The sequence below is a fragment of the Amborella trichopoda genome, chromosome 5, assembly GCF_054954075.1.
Source record: "Amborella trichopoda isolate Santa Cruz 75 chromosome 5, AtrichopodaSantaCruz75HAP2 v2.0, whole genome shotgun sequence".
Taxonomy (NCBI): domain Eukaryota; kingdom Viridiplantae; phylum Streptophyta; class Magnoliopsida; order Amborellales; family Amborellaceae; genus Amborella; species Amborella trichopoda.
The window spans coordinates 2,726,759-2,745,198 of NC_142340.1; the positions used below are offsets into that span (position 1 = coordinate 2,726,759).

At 34.1% G+C, this 18,440-nt stretch overlaps 1 pseudogene across 1 annotated transcript; it reads right to left on the reverse strand.

Annotated features, from left to right (window-relative positions):
* Window positions 1–2,066: 2,066 nt before the first annotated feature.
* LOC18443343 (carotenoid 9,10(9',10')-cleavage dioxygenase 1-like) lies at window positions 2,067–13,708 on the reverse strand (annotated as a pseudogene). Its single transcript, XR_016056192.1, has 12 exons — window positions 13,604–13,708; window positions 13,355–13,492; window positions 13,114–13,216; window positions 12,702–12,961; window positions 11,993–12,173; window positions 8,766–8,861; window positions 8,571–8,659; window positions 7,839–8,050; window positions 3,927–4,242; window positions 3,394–3,458; window positions 3,024–3,182; window positions 2,067–2,387 (listed from the first exon to the last, which is right to left on the reverse strand). The product of XR_016056192.1 is annotated as a carotenoid 9,10(9',10')-cleavage dioxygenase 1-like (transcript).
* Between the last annotated feature and the right edge of the window lie 4,732 nt (window positions 13,709–18,440).

Below are 18,440 nucleotides of genomic sequence, written 5' to 3' on the forward strand. Positions count from 1 at the left end.
AAAAAGAAAAAAAAAAAAGGGATTTCATCATAAAAGTTCTGAAAATATGGACCAAAGGATAATTCTATAAATTTTCCCAGTCCGTATGTAAATTTCCCTTAAAACTATTGTCAAATAAGTAGGGCACGGCTAGTATGATCGTAATAACGTAAGTTTGTTTGAAATCAAATTAGTCTTGGAATGGAGAGAGAGATGTAAAGAATTGTAACCCCTAAAGCACACATGCTCGTAAGAAAAATTAAACCGGAACAGTTAACAGGACATGGCCGGAGGCGTTTCAACCGGCCTAACCGGTGAACCAGCCAGTTCAACCTTTCTAACCAAGGCAAGTTCTGGGTGGTAAAAAAAGTGTTAAAAAAATAAGAAATATAAAAAAATCTAATAAAACATGAAAAGTATATTAAACAAATGATTAAACAAAGCACATCCAAATGAAATTGAAAATTAATGAAAAAAAAAATAGATTTAAAAGAATTGATTTATGCCCAGATATATATTTGAAATTTTCTAAACAAAATGGAAAAAATGTAAAAACAAGTATCAATGGCCAAAACAATTTCCAATCTTTGCCATAATGTTGGAAAACATAAAAAATACGTTACAAATAAAATCCCTTAATTTTGGGATTTTATATATATTTTATTTTTTTAAAATACCCAGCTGCTCACCAAAACCGGTCGAAACTAGGGCAATGGACTCCTAGGACCCGTCGGGAATACCCGATACGGGTATGGGTATGGGTTCAACATTTGGAACCAATTGGACCCAAACCGTACCTGTAGACTATTGAAGATAAAATACTTCAATCCCTACTTGTTTGGGTGTATTAAGGATCATATACAATAAGAACTCATTGTTATCTTTAGTTATTAAATGACAAATCATATGACTTCAAATCTAATGGCGAGTGATTATCACCTTGTTGTCAATAATATGGATATATGATGGTAAAAAAAAAAGTCAAAAGCTCATAGTGAGGGTGGCAATGGACCCGATCAGACCCGAGACCCAGGATAGACCTAGGACACGACTAGTACGAGTATGGGTCCAACTTTTTGGATCGCACGAGTCCTGTTCAGATCCAAAACCTGGACCCGAATACTTTTGGACCGGACGAGTCTGGTGCCGGACCAGCCGGATCCGACCTATTGCCACCCCTAGCCGAAACAGGAGGCCGGTTCCAATCTAACCATGCAGTTAATCTGCCCGATTTTTCCTTCAATACTCTAAACCCGCTATCTCTCATAAGTCATGAACTATGAATTTCTCTTAAAGGTTGTTTGGCAACTACATGCAGGAAACAGAAATAGAAAATTCTAAAATCTAGAGAGAAGAAATTTAAATACTTGATAATTGAAAATTGTACTCACACCCGCTCTTTAACACCTGAACTATCAACTTCTCCAGATTCTCCATTTATAAGGATGCTCTAAAATCCTTTTCAAAATTGAATTCCTAAGCACCCTCTTTTTTCCATATTTTCGTATATAAATTTTCTTGTAATTTCTCTCTCAAGAATAACCACGACCTTGTGTAGCTTCTTAATCTAAAACCAAAAGTTTGCCGGGATGAATTCATTGATTTTGATTTTCATATGCGGGTCTTTTTGAGCTTGACATGGGCTTCTCAAACAATGAGTTTCTTTCCTCAAAATCAGCACTCTGTAGGCTTCTTTTGTCTTTGATTTCTCTCTTCAAATGTGAATTCAAGATCATGGACAAACTAGCGAGTACTTGTGTGTTGCTGTTCACAATCCGGGTTTGCAAACTAAAGACTAAAGCAGAACAAGGTGTCTACCAGAATGGCTGTATCCTGGAGGTAGATCGACCAAAACGATGGTGCAATTGGAAAGATCTGAGTATTGAAGAAAGTGACTCGTTACGAACCTCCAAGATTGGTTTCGCTTCTACTCAGAATTTTGTAATGTTATTGTTCTAGTTTTACAAAAAAAACATATTTTTTTCCACATGTTTATCAACAAAATCAACTACACATCGAGTTGTTTTCGTTGAATGCCTGACTCAATTCCATTTCAGGCAAACAAGCAATCCGCTACAAACGTCCGTAGTGAAATGAAATTTTATTGAAAAATGCAAGAAGTGGATTCCAATTATCAGTCCAATTATTGAACTAGTAAGTAAAAAAATCAATAGTTATTTAATCCAGATATAAATTTTACTTTTTCTTCTTCTTCTTCCCACCAAACTTGAAGCTGTTTCTTGGGAAGATCTCAAGCTTCAAAGCCTTGAAAGACAGTAAACTTAGGCTGGCTTTCTTATGCACTGTTTGCTGATGAAGGCGCTATGAAATCCATATGGTACCCTTTTGGGCAGTGTAATTTTGGCCACAGGCCCCCCACAAAAGTTCTTTACGTCAATTATGTAAACCTGCGATGCACAAAAACAAAGGAGCCAAGTTCAGAGAAGTTCCTTGTAAATCACACCAAACAACATTTTTTTATAAGGGAAACCTTTAGATGGGGTGCCTCTAGTGTAAAATAAATATGGTTCCTGTTCCAGCAGTTTGATCTGAATGGATCGTTGTGTATGGGGGTCATGTTGTCACAAGCTATTTTTGTGTGTCTAATCTTAATAAAAAACTGCTAAGTATTTGATTTTTATTTTTATTTTATAAATTATTTTCCTGTAAACATTGGGGAGTGCGGAGTTGATAACCTCTCCCAACGGTGCATTAACAAAAATAAGTAAAAAAATATTTATGACAAAAAGACCAAAATGTTCTTGAAATTACAAAAGTATTTGTGAACTTTTTTATCATAAACAGTTTTTACGATTTATTTATGATAAAAAACATATAAACTAGAATTACATCTTCTAACAAAATTTAGCTCCCCCCCTTCCTTTCTTTTAAGTAGGAAAGGGAACCATCCAATTGTTAGCAATAAAAAATCTGACTAACTAATAAACTAATACAATATGAACCAAGAGCCCTGTACAAGCATGAAGAAAGAAGCTTGTCTATGCTCTATACACACAGTTAGCATGGGAAGAAATGCAACTTACTTGAGATAGGTTAGCGTCCTCATTGTGAACAAAAGAAATTAGCCAACCTTCATCTTCCTTACCCTGTCCCGGTTTTGCAACAAAAGCAAGCCCTGAACAAAATTGATTTTCCTCCAATTCATGGTACTCTATTTTAATCATATTCTCTGAACCTCTTTGCTTCAAGAACCAAAAAAACATAATTTAACAAAATGTCTCGAAGAAAATGCTTAATTTGCCTAAAAATTCAAGCATGACTATGCAAATTTGCCCAAAAATTTAAGTACAACTAACCACATTTCAACAGCAGTAAAACAGTTTTGGAAAAGGTTTAAGACAATATGTTTATAGAGATTTTTTGTGAAATCCAATATACGAATTTAAAAAATACCTTCTCTTGGATTTCCTCAAAACATAGCTTGGCAAACTTGCCATATTTCAATATTGTAGGTAGACCTACAAAACAAGAATTTCAATAATTTGTTGGTTTTGTAAGAGATGAAAAATGCAACAAAAGTATGGGGAGCAATCAATAAAACCTTAGTTTCCATTATCAATAAAAGTGTAAAATGGTCAGTTTGGAGTTTATGTTCAAACAAAGGCAAAAGTAGTCTTTTCCCTATTGAAAAGCCTAGAAAAAATAAAATTAATAAGGTCATAGTCGCTCCTCCTAGCCATCATACGTGAAATCAAACAGCTGAAGATGTGCCATTGACTGGTTAAATCTTGAGAATTCTTTTTTTTAATTTTGTGCGTTCAAGGACACATTTCTAGTCACCCAATTTCACGTCCACAGCTTGTGGTAATTGTAATTTGTAACTATTTTTTACCAAGGTAAACAGTCTCAAGGTATACAATTTCAAAAAGTTGAACTGGAAGACAGTTGTTGAAGTTTTCCATTCCAAAGTGAAAGGATACACATACCACAATGCGCACTGGCCATGGAATCCACAACTTGGGCATATCCATACTTATTCCTCAGCCCAATGTACTCACTATTAATCACACTGAACTCCATAGACAATTCTTCCCCTGTGAGATTTCTCTCTGTAACCTCTCCATTCTTCATGTTTAGCCTCCATTCATACATTCGTGAAAGGAAAATTCCATCGATCGAAAGATCGCCACCTTTTTCCAAATCGAGCGCTCGGAAACCTCTAGAGAAAAATTTCGATTTGTCGAGTCCAAAATCTGGACCTGGAATGATTGACCCATTAGCTTGGCAACCTCTCACCACAACCTGGAATTTATAGTGTAAAAGAAATCTCGTTTACCTTGATTTGTAATTTTCTTCTCATTTTGAATTGATTCATGGATGATGTTCTACTGAAATAATTTAAAGGAAAAATATACAAAGAAATCATTTATTTTTTGATATAAAGATGTCACAATTACTCTTGTCCCTCAAATTTCAAATGGGGTAGTTGTAAAAATGTCATTGATCAGACACAAAAATTTTAAAAAATCTCGAACTTTGTGACACACCTCAAGTCATTTATTTTGACATTTAACGGCTACGAGAAATTGTGATTTTTTTGCGAAAAAGATAACTGGTTTTATATTATTATATCCCTAATTTTAATGCCTCGGACTGAAGATATCCAAATGACATGAAATGAAAAGATGAGCTGAACTTTCTAATATTAATATTTAAATTGATCTTGACACATCATAGTGATTTCATTGCAAGAAATGATATTGTTAAGAATGTCAGGTGAGTACTCACAAATCAATTTCCTTTGACATGATGCATACATTGGTCTTGGCATTGTGAACTTTTTATTTTATTGCCTCCCTTAAGGGATATAAAGCTTTGACAAAAAATGAAGATATAAATAAAAAATATTTTTAAAACTGTCAAACCACCTCAAAAAATTAATGAAGTAGTTAAATAAAAAGCTCACCGATGAATTGGAAACATTTAAAAAATGCTCTCATTTAGGCATTTCTTAAAATAAAAAAAAATCTTTTGTTAAAAACAATGGTTTAAAAAACGGATCAGTGACCCGGATCGGGCTTCCAAAAAACCGATCCGGATCGGTGAATCGGCGGTCCGGATCTGGAATCGGGTGAATCGGTCAGAATAAAGCTTAAAAAAAATCCGAAAAAATTATTAAAATTCATTATAAATATTGTTTTTTAGGAATTCAATAAGAAATGAAGGTACTCCATTAAGAATTTTCATGTTTTTGAATGAATATGTGAATATTGATATGTTCTTTCCCTGCATGAACCGCCATTCAGCATTTAATTTACATCACACAAAAGGATAAACATATAATTATCATGGAATAAGTATATCAACATACATAGACTACAATAAAGCATAAAATTAGTAACATATGATCTAAAAATAAAATGATAAACGACGTTATTGTTCTTCTTGGTCACGCTGGTGCCATTGATTGAATTCGTTTAACAATTCATTGATTCGATCTAAAAACGAATCATCGATATTAGTAGGCGTCGGACTATTCCCAAATCCCTGAGTGTTAGTGTTTTGTTGTGTTCCCAATCTAAAATCCCCGAAGATTGTCCATCCTTTATGCTCACCTGCATTGTCGTGCTCATCCCTACACTGTTGCTGTTGGGACTCGATATGTGAATAGTATGGCTGGGATAGGGTGGCCTCAGAATCATCATCTCTCTCATTTTCCCTTTGAATAATATGGATTAAAAAAAAATAACAAATTTTCAAAAAAATCGATCATGGATTAAAAAAAAAAATCACAAATTTTCAAAAAATTCTATTATGGATTACAAAAACAAATTCGATCATGGATTAAAAAAAAAAAATCACAAATTTTCAAAAAATTTAATCATGGATTACAAAAAATTCGATCATGGATTACATAAAATTCGATCATGGATTACAAAAAAAAACAAACATAAAAAAACAAAAAATTTAATCGTGGATTACAAAAAAAGAAAAAAACAATTCGATCATGGATTACAAAAAATTCAATCATGGATTACAAAAAACTCTATCATGGGTTACAAAAAAAGCAAAAAACAAAAAATTCAATCATGGATTACAAAAAAAAAACAAACATTTCGATCATGGATTACAAAAAAAAAACAAACATTTCGATCATGATTACAAAAAATTCTATCATGGGTTACAAAAAAAAACAAAAAAACAAAAAATTCTATCATGGATTACAAGAAAAAAAAATAAACATTTCCATCATGGATTACAAAAAATTCGATCATGGATTACAAAAAATTCTATCATGGGTTACAAAAAAACAAAAAATTTGATCATGGATTACAAAAAAATCGATCAAGTATTACAAAAAAAAAAAAAAAAAAAAAAAAAAAAAAAAAAAAAAGAACCGTACGGACTCGCCGATTCCGTACAGTGAATCGACGGAGTCACTGTACAGAATTGTCCGGTTCTCTCTAGAACCGGACGATTTTCGATTTTTCAGCCGATTCGATCCACTTTTGCGATTTCCTAGTCGAACCGGGCGAGTCCGATTCGACTCGGCGTTTTTTAAAACGCCGGTTAAAAAAGAAAAAAGACGAAGTAGAAGAAAGGTGACGTTATTTTGGGTTTGTTAACCCTAAATGAGCAAAGGATATTTCAGTGCTTCAGCCTACTTAAGTCACTTGAAGGAAATGACTTAAATATTCTTATTTGTTCTGGTTGTGTCCTGCAAAAGAATCTAGGCACACAACCCGAAAAAGTAGTATCACTTTGATATTTTTCCCGTGATTAAGTCACTGAGGCAAAAGACACTACTTAATCGAGATTCCAAACCCAGAACAAAATTCTTTTAATGAAAAAACATGTTCTAGATTTAGAACTTGCAACAGTCCAGAGTAAGTCATTTCGCTAAAAAAACTTGGGTGGCCAAATTATCAGAAAACCTCTCATTTATTCAAGGTACTAACCGGGCACCTGCCTAGGCGAGGCATTATCTAGCAAAGCAATTGAGGCGATACGTACGTGAAAGATTTTGCCCCCAAGTGAGGTGGACCTCATCATTTTGCGAGAAGATGCTGTACAGTACCATAAACCTTACCATCGCTTAAAAATCCATATCCAATTCTAATTATGAATGTTAAAAGTCTTGTGTTAGGATATGGATATATTTGGTTCATTGATATACATCATTATGGATGTATGGGTATATATTTCTTGGTAAGATTAAGTGTCTAAAAGATAAGAAAAGACCTAGTTAAAGTTATTTGATCATCAAGTTATTTTGTTGATACGGCTTCCCACTATTTATCTCTATCTCCAAGAATCATACCATATTTATCTTCTGTAATTGTGTTATTGTACTCTATATATTTAGATGTACTTATTGATAAACATTCATCCAAAATAGTGAAAAGGTAGCCCGTTGGGCTTTGGAATTGTGGACGTAATGCTTCAGCTTGAACCACATAAATATTGTGTTCTCTCTTCTTCTCTCTCCGTTCAATGTCTATGTGTGTATGCTACCATGTGTTTTCTCTTTTTCTCTCTCCATTCAATTGTCTATGTGTGTATGCTACCACGATTTTTAACACAGTGCAGATCAAGGAGATTTATAAACACTGGAAAACCTTGAAAATAGACAGTCCAGATAACTCATTTGCAAGATTTTTACTATTTCTAGGACTCAAAATTCTTCTTTCATTTTTTTTTCCCCTACATATCCATCTATCTCGAGGTCGAGATGGTCAATTGGAAGATTTTCCAACTTAACAACACTCATTTTTACTGGATTTTTGAGGTGCACCATGCTTATACATTATAAACTTCTTCAAAATTTTTTTTTTCTAAGAAAATAAACACAGTTCCACCCAAAAAAAATTAAAACGAGGAGCTTTATTATGGTTTACCTCGTCCCCATCCTCATAGGAATTGAGGACATGGAAGGTGTAATGAGGCTTCACTTCAAACCACTTGACCGATTGGGCGTCTCCATGTTATTATTATCTTCTTTTTGTGGACCACTGAATAATTTCCCATTTATTTTGTAAATACTTACGGTCCTCCAGTGATGAGTCTGGCCACGTTCATTGTGAGTGGAAGATCCATAATAACATTGTACCTGAAATTCATTCAAATATGGGAGAGAGAGTGTGTAAATTGAGTTTAACAGATTAAAATAATATGTATAGTGTAACATTAAAAAATACTATGAGCCTATTTATCTTTGATATAAGGAGGTCATAATTATTTATAGCCATTAGATCTCAAATTAGATGGTTTGGGGAGTGTTATGAAGTTTGAAAAAAAAATATTTGAAATGAGTCTGATCAAGGATATTCTTACAATTTGAAATCCGATTGACTAAAATGATTGTGACCTCTTTGTACCAAAAGTAAATATCCTCTCTACATATATTTTCTAAAAAAGAATATATGTAATATATTAAACAATTTAAGCTCAAAGGGTGGCAACAGCGCTGGTGAGAGCCGAGCCATGCCAATCACAACCTAAACCAACCCAAAGGTGCCCGGCCTATTGCCATTTGCTAAGGTTAGGTGCCGTTGGACCAAATTTAGCAGTCGAGGGCCGGGCTATTTGGGAAAGTTCATGGCCCGCCCGACCCACTTTGAGAAACTTACTTCTCCGTGACTCCAATTTCATGGCAGAGGCTGCTTCTCTCAAACTCAAGGTCAGCTTTATGTATCAATCTCTCTCCATCAGCCATCAGCTAATAAAAGGAGGAAAGACAAAATCAAATTAGTGAACACAAAAGCAAATGAGTAAAGTAATAGCAAACAAATAGAGGAACAGAGAGACTCATGCATGGCTCTGACATAGAGAGAGAGAGCACCTGATATTACTCCTAGAACACAGTATGGTTTCATCGCATCCACTCCCATGATAACCAGCACCCCTGTCCCTGGTGCTGTCTGAAACAAATAAGCAAATTAACAATTTCATTAATGTACAGTAGGGTTTTGAAAATGGGTGAGGCTTGTATACGGTTCTCACCGATACTATACAAGTTCAATTTCTAAATTTTGCGAGGAGATGTAATTCTAGGTGTTCAAAACCCCTATACTAGCTTTAAATTCATGTTCAACCTTAATTATGAAATCTAAATTTTTCAATGGTGCAGATCAAGTAGTTATGTACGCACTTGAAAACCTTGAAAATAAACAGTCCAGCTAACTTGTTACAGGAAAAAGTTTATATAGAGCTGAAGCTCTAAACAATCAATTTAGAGCCCACCTCTAAAAGTTCGCTAGAAAATGTTGTTTTGATGCCCAAATATCTTCAAATTGATTATCTCGAAATCAAGATGCCCGAACATGATAAGAAAATGGATTTCAAGTTTTAGATATAGTGCATCTTGTAACTCATTTTTGGGCCGTTAATTTTCAAGATCTTCAAGTTTTCATAGATCTGCTTAATCTACACTATCTTTTAAGCTTTAAAACCTATAATTAAATTTTGAAAATATATTTTAAAGCTATCACAAAGATTTTCAGCATTAAAACCACATTTCTCAATACTATTTAAAGGTGCGATTTACTTTGATTGTTTAGAGCCTCGATACTATACAAACGATACACTATCTTTAAGATTATTATTTATTATTATTATTATTATTATTTATACATCTCTAAGTCGAGATAATTAATTAGAAGGTTTCCTAACTCCCGAACACTCTTTCCTACTGAATTTTTTGGGTGCAACTTCCTATTATAATATAAGGTACAGTAACCGTATATAAACTTTATCCATGAAAAATCAGACCAGACCAGTTGATTCCTAGTTCAACTAAGAACTGGAGGGCCACCGATACATGTCCCTCACTAAATCAAGTGTCAGGCCTATTCACCCTAGAATCATGTTAAAATGATTTAATCTAATAAAAATATTATTTTACAATGGTTTCAAGTTCTCAAACATTGTTTAAAATTTTTGAACTTTGCTTATAATTTTAAAAAAAAATTGGCACAGCCACCCGATCTAACTTGCCAATTTAACTGGTTTGACTCTGGTGGATGACCAGATTGATCCCCCTGTTCAATATTCTAAACACCGACATAAAGCGCGTATATTGTCGACGTTTGGGTTTCCAACAATTCGCTAGCAACATCCTTGCCGTCTGATTAACATCATGTGAATGACTTTTGAGCACAAAAACGATACACCCCGACCATCCTTTGTTGACATTAGATAGTTCCGTGGCACTAGCATACTGTAGGAAACCAACGTGATAGCATAGAAAAACTCTCTGATAAAAGTCCTACAAAATAGTCCCCATTACATGCTATGATTAAAGCCAAAGCCGTAAGCGTACTTGGACCACTTAAAACTATTCATAAATACTATATTACATATAATTGACATTTGGGGAAATGACAATGCCTAAAACATTTGCATAGGACACAAAAGTGCTTCAAAATATCAAAAACTCAGACGGGTTCTTTGGCAAAGTCAATTTATACTTCTTATAACGATTTTACCATTCCCAAAACCCTAGATATAGAAGCTTTCACGTAGATGTTACTCCATGTCTGTTTTGTTGTGCCTAGTGTAGTAAAGCTCGAATAGGTGGGGTAAATCGTTCACCCACATATCTATATTGGTTCGTGAGATAGGTGATCCACGTTAGGGTTATATCAATAATAAAATAAAAATTAAAATGCAGGTTTATAGTGTGGTGATTTAGAGGGACTTAAGAAAATATTAAATGGAATTAAAAAACAAAGACAAATATATAATATAGAGTTTTAAGGAGGAACCAAGCCAAGAGCCATACCATCTCATAACTAGTTCGGTCCCAACTGATTATCATCAGTATCAATGATCCAAATTAGAAATTACGTGGGTTTTTTTTTGGATAATTCAGTGGGAATGACCAGCCCCTACACGTTTTTTCAAATCATTAATGATTTTTTAATGCTTTAGATGATAATAGAAGCCTAGATTTTAGCTGAGGCACTAGTAGGTGGGTTTTAAAATATTGATTGTGCATTATACATTTATTTATATATTTCAAAAGACTCCCACATTAATAGTAAAAAATAAGCATTCAAAGCTTCAATCAATATGGTTATAGTTACCTCCAACATGAATCAATTGTTGGACAAGGCAATTTAACTTTTTTGATAAGGACAAAAACGTCATACAAGGCATATCTTCATTTGTTCAAGCATCTCATAGGGGTTTATGTTTAACTTTTTTTGTAAGGACAAAAACATCATACGAGGCATATCTTCATTTGTTCAAGCATCTCATAGGGGTTTATGTTTAACTTTTTTTGTAAGGACAAAAACATCATACAAGGCATATCTTCATTTGTTCAAGCATCTCTTAGGGGTTTATGTTTAACTTTTTTCGTAAGGACAAAAACATCATACAAGGCATATCTTCATTTGTTCAAGCTTCTCTTAGGGGTTGCTTCTCTTAGGGGTTTATGGATAGCTGCAGGTCACATGCGAGTATTATATTCACTGAGCTGTCATTTTCACTTCAAATTAGAAGACCCAAGAGATTATTATGCTCCCCCATGACCATATTGTCCATTTAGTCCCTCACATCAACTCGTAGCTTAGAATATAACTTTTAGGACCTCTAATTTTGGGGGATGCAACCTATCAACACGGCCATGAATCTGAAAACTAAAAAATTACATACACTTCATGCTTGGATGAATAACATCGTGAAATTCCGAAACAAAGCCTCCAATTTTCAAACGGGCAGATATAACTTTCTAGGAGTTAATAGTCCATTTTTTTCTTGAAAATACTCTCCTGATAAATATAAGGTGGATATTAGAGTACCAAAAAAAAGATCCTCCTAAGCAGTTCTTTTGCCTAGGGAGTAAGTATACAGTATGGTCCCACGGAGTTTACTATTTACACGGTTTACCATTTTGTCTTTTGCATACTTTTCGTGCTGAATTCGAGGAGCCCAACTACGCTCCTAAAATTTATGAGCACTACTCTATGCAGGTTTTCTTTAAAAATTTATCCCCAAAAAAAAACAAAAATAACAAAAACAAAAAAAAACAAAAACAGAATTTTACCTTAGGATGACTAGTGAAAGGCAGATCCCAAGATCCATTTGACATTCCAATTATCAAGAGTCATTAGGCTGAAAGCTTCAATCTCTTGTGGCAGGTGATTCTCAGCAATTGAGTATAGTTTTCCGGCATGTTCAAAATCATTGGTGTTGCTTATATATGGATTAAATTTCCCAAATCTTAACTGCCAAAAAAAAGATACAATCAATGGCAAGGTTAATAATTTGTTTGAGAAAGCGTTGGAAAATTCAGCAAGACTCGTTCGAGTTACTCGCCCTTAGAATGATGCAATTTTCAGAGCCAAAAAAAAGGAATCATCCCAATGTGATTTGTACTCAAATTGTTATTTTAAAATTTTATTAAAATGTACCAATAAGATTCTCTATTCAACATTTTATCCATTTTTTTGATTTAATTTTTAAAAATCCTTCAAAATACAAGGATTAAGAGATAAATAGTTAGGGTAAAATGTTAAATAGTTGAAATAGTTGATAAATTAGGAGTATTTTGATAAATTTCCCTATTATTTTTCTATTTGAACTTGGTCAGGGACTTTACCGGTCCGTCACACGTGACGTGAGCTCGGGACCGTAGCGAGTCCGGACCCGAGTCCTTGTTTTTAACACTGGGTTCAAATTTGGTAGATAAATTACTGGAAACTAAAATTAGCTGTGAATTGTTTGTAGAGAGTGGGAGAAGGAAAACTTCATGCCTGGTTTAGAAGATATGCAGCCCAAATTGCAGAGGAATCCCCTTCAATAGCTGGAAGAAAAGTTCGTTTTCCTCTTTCTTTCTCTATCTTGAATGTCTCTGATTCTACATACTTGTTCTTGTAAGAGAGAACCCTTTTGCCTTCACTGTCTTTGTTGAAGTATAGGGCATGGAGCATCCCTTCTCCCTCTACCCATATGTGACTGGATTTCCCAAACACTGAAACACTGGATTGAAGTGCTCCATAGAGAGAATTTGGACCTGTCATCAATGCATTGCTCATTAATAAGACCCTCATTTATTTTTTACTTTTTTTACAGAAACCATAGGAAGGAGACAAATTGTGCAAGAAACCAAACATGGCGTGAGGGAAAAAAAACTCTCTCTCTCTCTCTCTCTCTCTCTCTGCATACCATTTCTAATATAAATTCCCTCTGGGAAGTCCTCTGCTATCACTACTTCAATGCTTGAAATTCTAATTTCCTTTCCTATCTCTTCCACTGGTGCAAAGTTACTCTGAAGAACTATTCTCCATATAAAAACTCATAATTAGGAGCTTTCTTTTGCAAGATCTCAAATCAAGAATTGGGTACCACCAAATTGTAGAACTTAAAGTCAGGGTATAATTAGAAGTGTATGCAGTCTTTGTAATACCTGGGATTCAGTAGTTGGTTGATCCACAAATTGAAAAACAGAGTCCACAAAAGCATTTAACACCCTCTGTGAAGCACCCTTGAGGATCTCTGAGACATGGGTTTTCAAGGGGAGGTGCTCTAACTTTTTCATCAAAGGCTGCCAACAAAGAACATTGCTAAAAATCTTTAAATCCACAGCCCGGGAGAGAGAGAGAGAGAGAGAGAGAGAGAGAGAGTGAGATCAAAGTTGGGTTGTTCCATATCTCACCTTAACAGTTTCACAAGGAGAAATCTTGGGAAGTTGGAATTTAGGGGCAATGGAAGGCTTCTTCACAGATCCCAAACCTTGAATACTACAAGCAGAGAAAGCCATTTTTGAGTGGGCATTTAAAGGTCATATTGGTTGTTTATATATATACAGCATGATACTAGAAGAGTTATTTCACTTAAAGCCTAAAAGCTTATTCATCATTTGAATAGGAAAAAAAATTTAATTAGAACAAGAGAGAAAAGTACAGTCATAGGGACATTTTGTTCATGATTCTTAACAAAACAATTGCTCATAATTCTAAACAAAACACAAACTTATAGACTTCAATATTTATTTAAAATTACTACACTTTTTAAATTTTATTAGCACAGAGAGAATTATGGAGCCTCACATTAGGCATATATTTTTCACCAAAAGACTAATTTATGGGCACATTCATAATTTCATCAAACTATAAATTTGTGGGCACATTTTGCACACATCTTGCTGTAGGATTTGCCAAACTCCTTGCCAAAGATTTGCCAAAGATTTGCCAAACTCATGCATTTATCTATGGAAAAAGATCATGCGATCAAGGCTAGGCTAGCAACATAATTATATATCTGGCCCTTGAAAGACCTAATTAGGAGGGATTTGTTTTGAGGTGAAAATTATCAAATTTTCTTCAAGTCACTGCATCGATAAATACAAAAAAACGGAAAGAAATATCTTTATATTTTAATGTCGTGTTTAGATGTATTCATTATCACTAATAATTCTTTGTTTCAATAAAATTAATCTTAATAATGATTCGCCTTTGTTAGGTAGTGACCATTACAAAGTTCTCTAAGACAAACTCATAGCAATTTTACATATAAGTTTATCTTTTTGAAAAACTATTTTCTACTTTATTCAAAGTAATTTGCTAAAAGTCACACGTTTTTAGCCATAAATAACTAAAAATAGCTGAAAAATAGCTAAAAATATTTAAATTAGTAAATAATATTACATATAGTGCAAGGTACATGTCAAGCAACTAAAGAAATAACATTATTCAGATTATGTTAGTTTCAGATATGATAGTTTAATCCAACCAAAAATAATTGTCATCTAATCAGGTCCTAAAGCTTTAAATCTGGTGACTCTCGAATAAATAGTTCAAAGTATAGATAGAGATTTGAATAGAGACTTTCTAATTTTTAGAGGGTGAGATCTAAGTGTTAGAAAACTCAAATTTTATTTATTTTTTCTTTGGAGAATAATCATTTAGTGATTTCAAATTAGGTGATTCCCAAAATTCATGATTGAAAAAATCCTCCCATGTAGGTCTTATGACAGAGGGAATAGATGCACACTAATGGTGGCGAATTTAGAATTTTCTACTATAATTTTGTTTATCATAAAATGCTCTTATATGTTCAAAAATAACTTTTGACTATAAATAGTTCATGTATTTGATGAATGATATTTTTGTCTTTTTAAAATCCCTCCAAAACTTAATTTCAAATTTAAAATAGTCATTTGCCTTTTTGAATGATGACTTGATCTTTAAAGCAATTTATATATATATATATATGATTTGTTTATGCATTCAATCTACAGTCACAGGAAGAAGTTATATCGGAATCTATCTAATTTGGTTTGATGGGAAGTGGGAAATAGAAAATTAGACTATATTAGTGGTTGGCAACGGATAGTCTATATATAACTATGACTAATGAGTATATAATATCACATATACATGTGCCTCTTCGATAATGTAAACCATCCACATCTTAGTCTTATATATATATATATATATGATGCAGTTTCTTTAAGGCCTAGGCTTTATAAAAGCAAAGTAAAGCTTTATTTTATTTGAAAGCACTTTGGGCTAAAAAAATCTCCATGATAGCTCTAAAATCAATTTTCAACATCGATTATGAAACTTGAAGCTCAAAAAATGGTACAGATCTTGCGATTCTGTGAACATTTTTTTTTTAGGGTGAAATGGACGGCCTGGATGATGTGTTACAACCTACACTTTTTTCCACAACCATGATGGTCAAGGCCGAGATGATTGATTTAAAGATTTTGCAACAACATAACAACAAGTTTTGATGAATTTTGAGATGTGGTTGTACTTATTTTGATAGGGCCATATACATAAATATTTTTCTTGTGTCGTTTGGGGACCATACATATAGAAAACTCCCGTAACGTAACTATGTTTTTGGGGCTTCCACATTGTTTTGTCCTTAAAATCTTTTTCTTGTGTCGGTTTGGGGCCAAGATTTTAAATAATATTTGATGACCATGATATTTAGAAAGGAGTAGTTTTACTTCAGTTGAATCAGGATATTGACGAAAGAGGAATATAGGATCCGTGAGAGAGAGAGAGAGTCGAGCATATTCTTTTTCCTTAAGCTTGGTTTTCATGGGGGAGTTTGAACCCAACAACAACCAAGCTTGGTTTGCAACAACAAACAAGCTTGGTTTACATGGGGGTGTTTGAACCCAACACCAAACTTCCTCCTTATAAATCAGGTAAAACTTTTCGATGAAATACCATAGCAACTTCGTCTTGAATTCTATTCTTATCACGGATGAGGGATACCTTTCCCACTAAATTATTGATAAAAAATACCAAAGTGAAGCTTAAGCTCTTGACAACTGTTTATAAGTAGGGGTAGCAAAGGACTCGGAACTGACTCAGGACCCACCGGGTATTACCTAACACGGGTCCAGGTATGGGTTTAGCATTTGGATCCAACGGGTAGGGTCTGAGTCCAAAACTTGGACCCGAACGCTATTCGGGTACGGGTCTGGTCTACTTGAACCTGACCCATCCTCGTAAGCCGTTGGAGATAAAATACTTTACTTTAAGCCTTATTCGTTTAGATGTATTAATGATTATATACAATAAGAACTTGCACTCAACTTTATATATTAAACGACAAATCAGACAGCTTGAAATCTAATAGTGGGTGATTGCGACTTTTTTGCTAATAATAAGAATATATGATGGTAAAAAAATGGCAAGAAAAAAAAAAAAGCTAAAGGTGGCAATAAACCCAACCAAACTTGGGACCCGAAGCGTAGATCTGGGACCCGATGGGTTCAAGTATATGTCCAATTTTGGACCCGTTGCCACCCCTATTTATAAGTGATAAAAAATGAAAGTTATGTGAACTCTCATTTATTAAAGTTTTTAAAAATTAAAATTTCTACACATAAGATCTTCTGTTGATTTCGCTATTATGCCCTACACCTCGTTACTGTTTTCTTTGTCTCGGCCATCATAGGTAAATATTTTAGGCCATTTTCAATGAAAATGTCCATCACAATCAAATCTATGAAATTAGTTTAAAATCGTTTTTGCATTTCATGTTTTATGAAGAGAGTGTATACAATAAGACCATTTACCTTTACGTCACAATTACTTATAACCATTTGATGTGAAAATTTGATAGCTAAGGTGTGTCACAAAGTTTGAGAAAATTTCTTTTGAACTTTGAGCTTGATCAATATAATAAATGTAGCCACTCAATTTCACACCCACCAGCCAAAATTAATTGTGAACATCTTATACCAAAGATAAATAGTCTCATTCTATACTTTTTCTCTTATGAATTAAGATCAGTATTAGATTGTCGAATCAACTTTCGAGGAAAAAAAAACATAAAATCCAAAAACCGTTTTAAACAAATATTCATGCATTTGACTATGACAGGCGTTTTCATTCAAAATACTCTAAAAGTTTACCCAAGGGATCGATGCAAAATTTGGGGTTTTTATCTAAATTTCCCATAAAACAAGTTTGCATGTTTGACCTCGGACACTCCAAAGTTGAACTGGATTAGGAGTCAGCTGGTCATTCCAGGCCTAAAACTTTTGGAATCGCCTCAGTTTTCTAGTTCTAATGTTAGGTTTATTTGACCTTTAAAGGCCTTATGAGTGTTTACAAAATAAAATGATATAGTGAAACATGAACTTAGTGGGAGTGTGGTCCATCGTGGATTGTACTAAGCAAACGATGTTTGTTGATGCTTAACGGTCTAGGTCAGTCGGTTGGAAAAAAATCCATGTTACCTAAGTATAGAATGCAAACCGATGAGGGTTCTAATAAGTCATCCCTTGATGGGGTCGGAGCATGCCCGGATGAGCGAACCGAGGGACTGTATGACCTATGTATGTGTGATGGTGGCCTATAAAGACGTGAGCCTAATCCTCATCCATGTACCATCACATGACATGCATATTGATATACCGCTTCGAGAAAGTAATTCACCTTTTAGGGTGAAACATATGTATGGGTGAAAGATACCCCTACACGCCATAAGAGTTGTAATCGTATCAGGTATAGGTGATCTTGACCCATCTGTAAGAGAGGACTTGAAATTCACATACTGGAATTGCAATCCCTTAGCTCATCTGCCAGACTTTGGTGACCCACTAATGAGCCCCTACTTGGACTGTGATTGGAAACACTGAGTCGGTCTGATAAAGCAAGTGCGGTCTGTGGTCCGCAGTTGAAGGTGGAGTACCTCATGATTATTGATTTCTAAGCCATATGAATCTTTTTCACATCATATTAGTTTAATTATATTTGCTTTATGATAAATATTATTTTAGAATTATTATTTAAATTTTTATAAATCTCTGGATATTTTATTTACAATATTTGAGCTTATTAAAATAAATATATTGATTTTATAATGTTTTAAATATTCAAATAATATTATAAAATTATTTCTATTTTTATATATAAAAATTTCATGGGAGCCCATTGTGCACAAGGGCCTACCATGTTGTTGGAGGTGGGGCCCATGAAGCCCCCTCTAGGGTGGCACGTCCCACCCCTTTATTCTCTTTC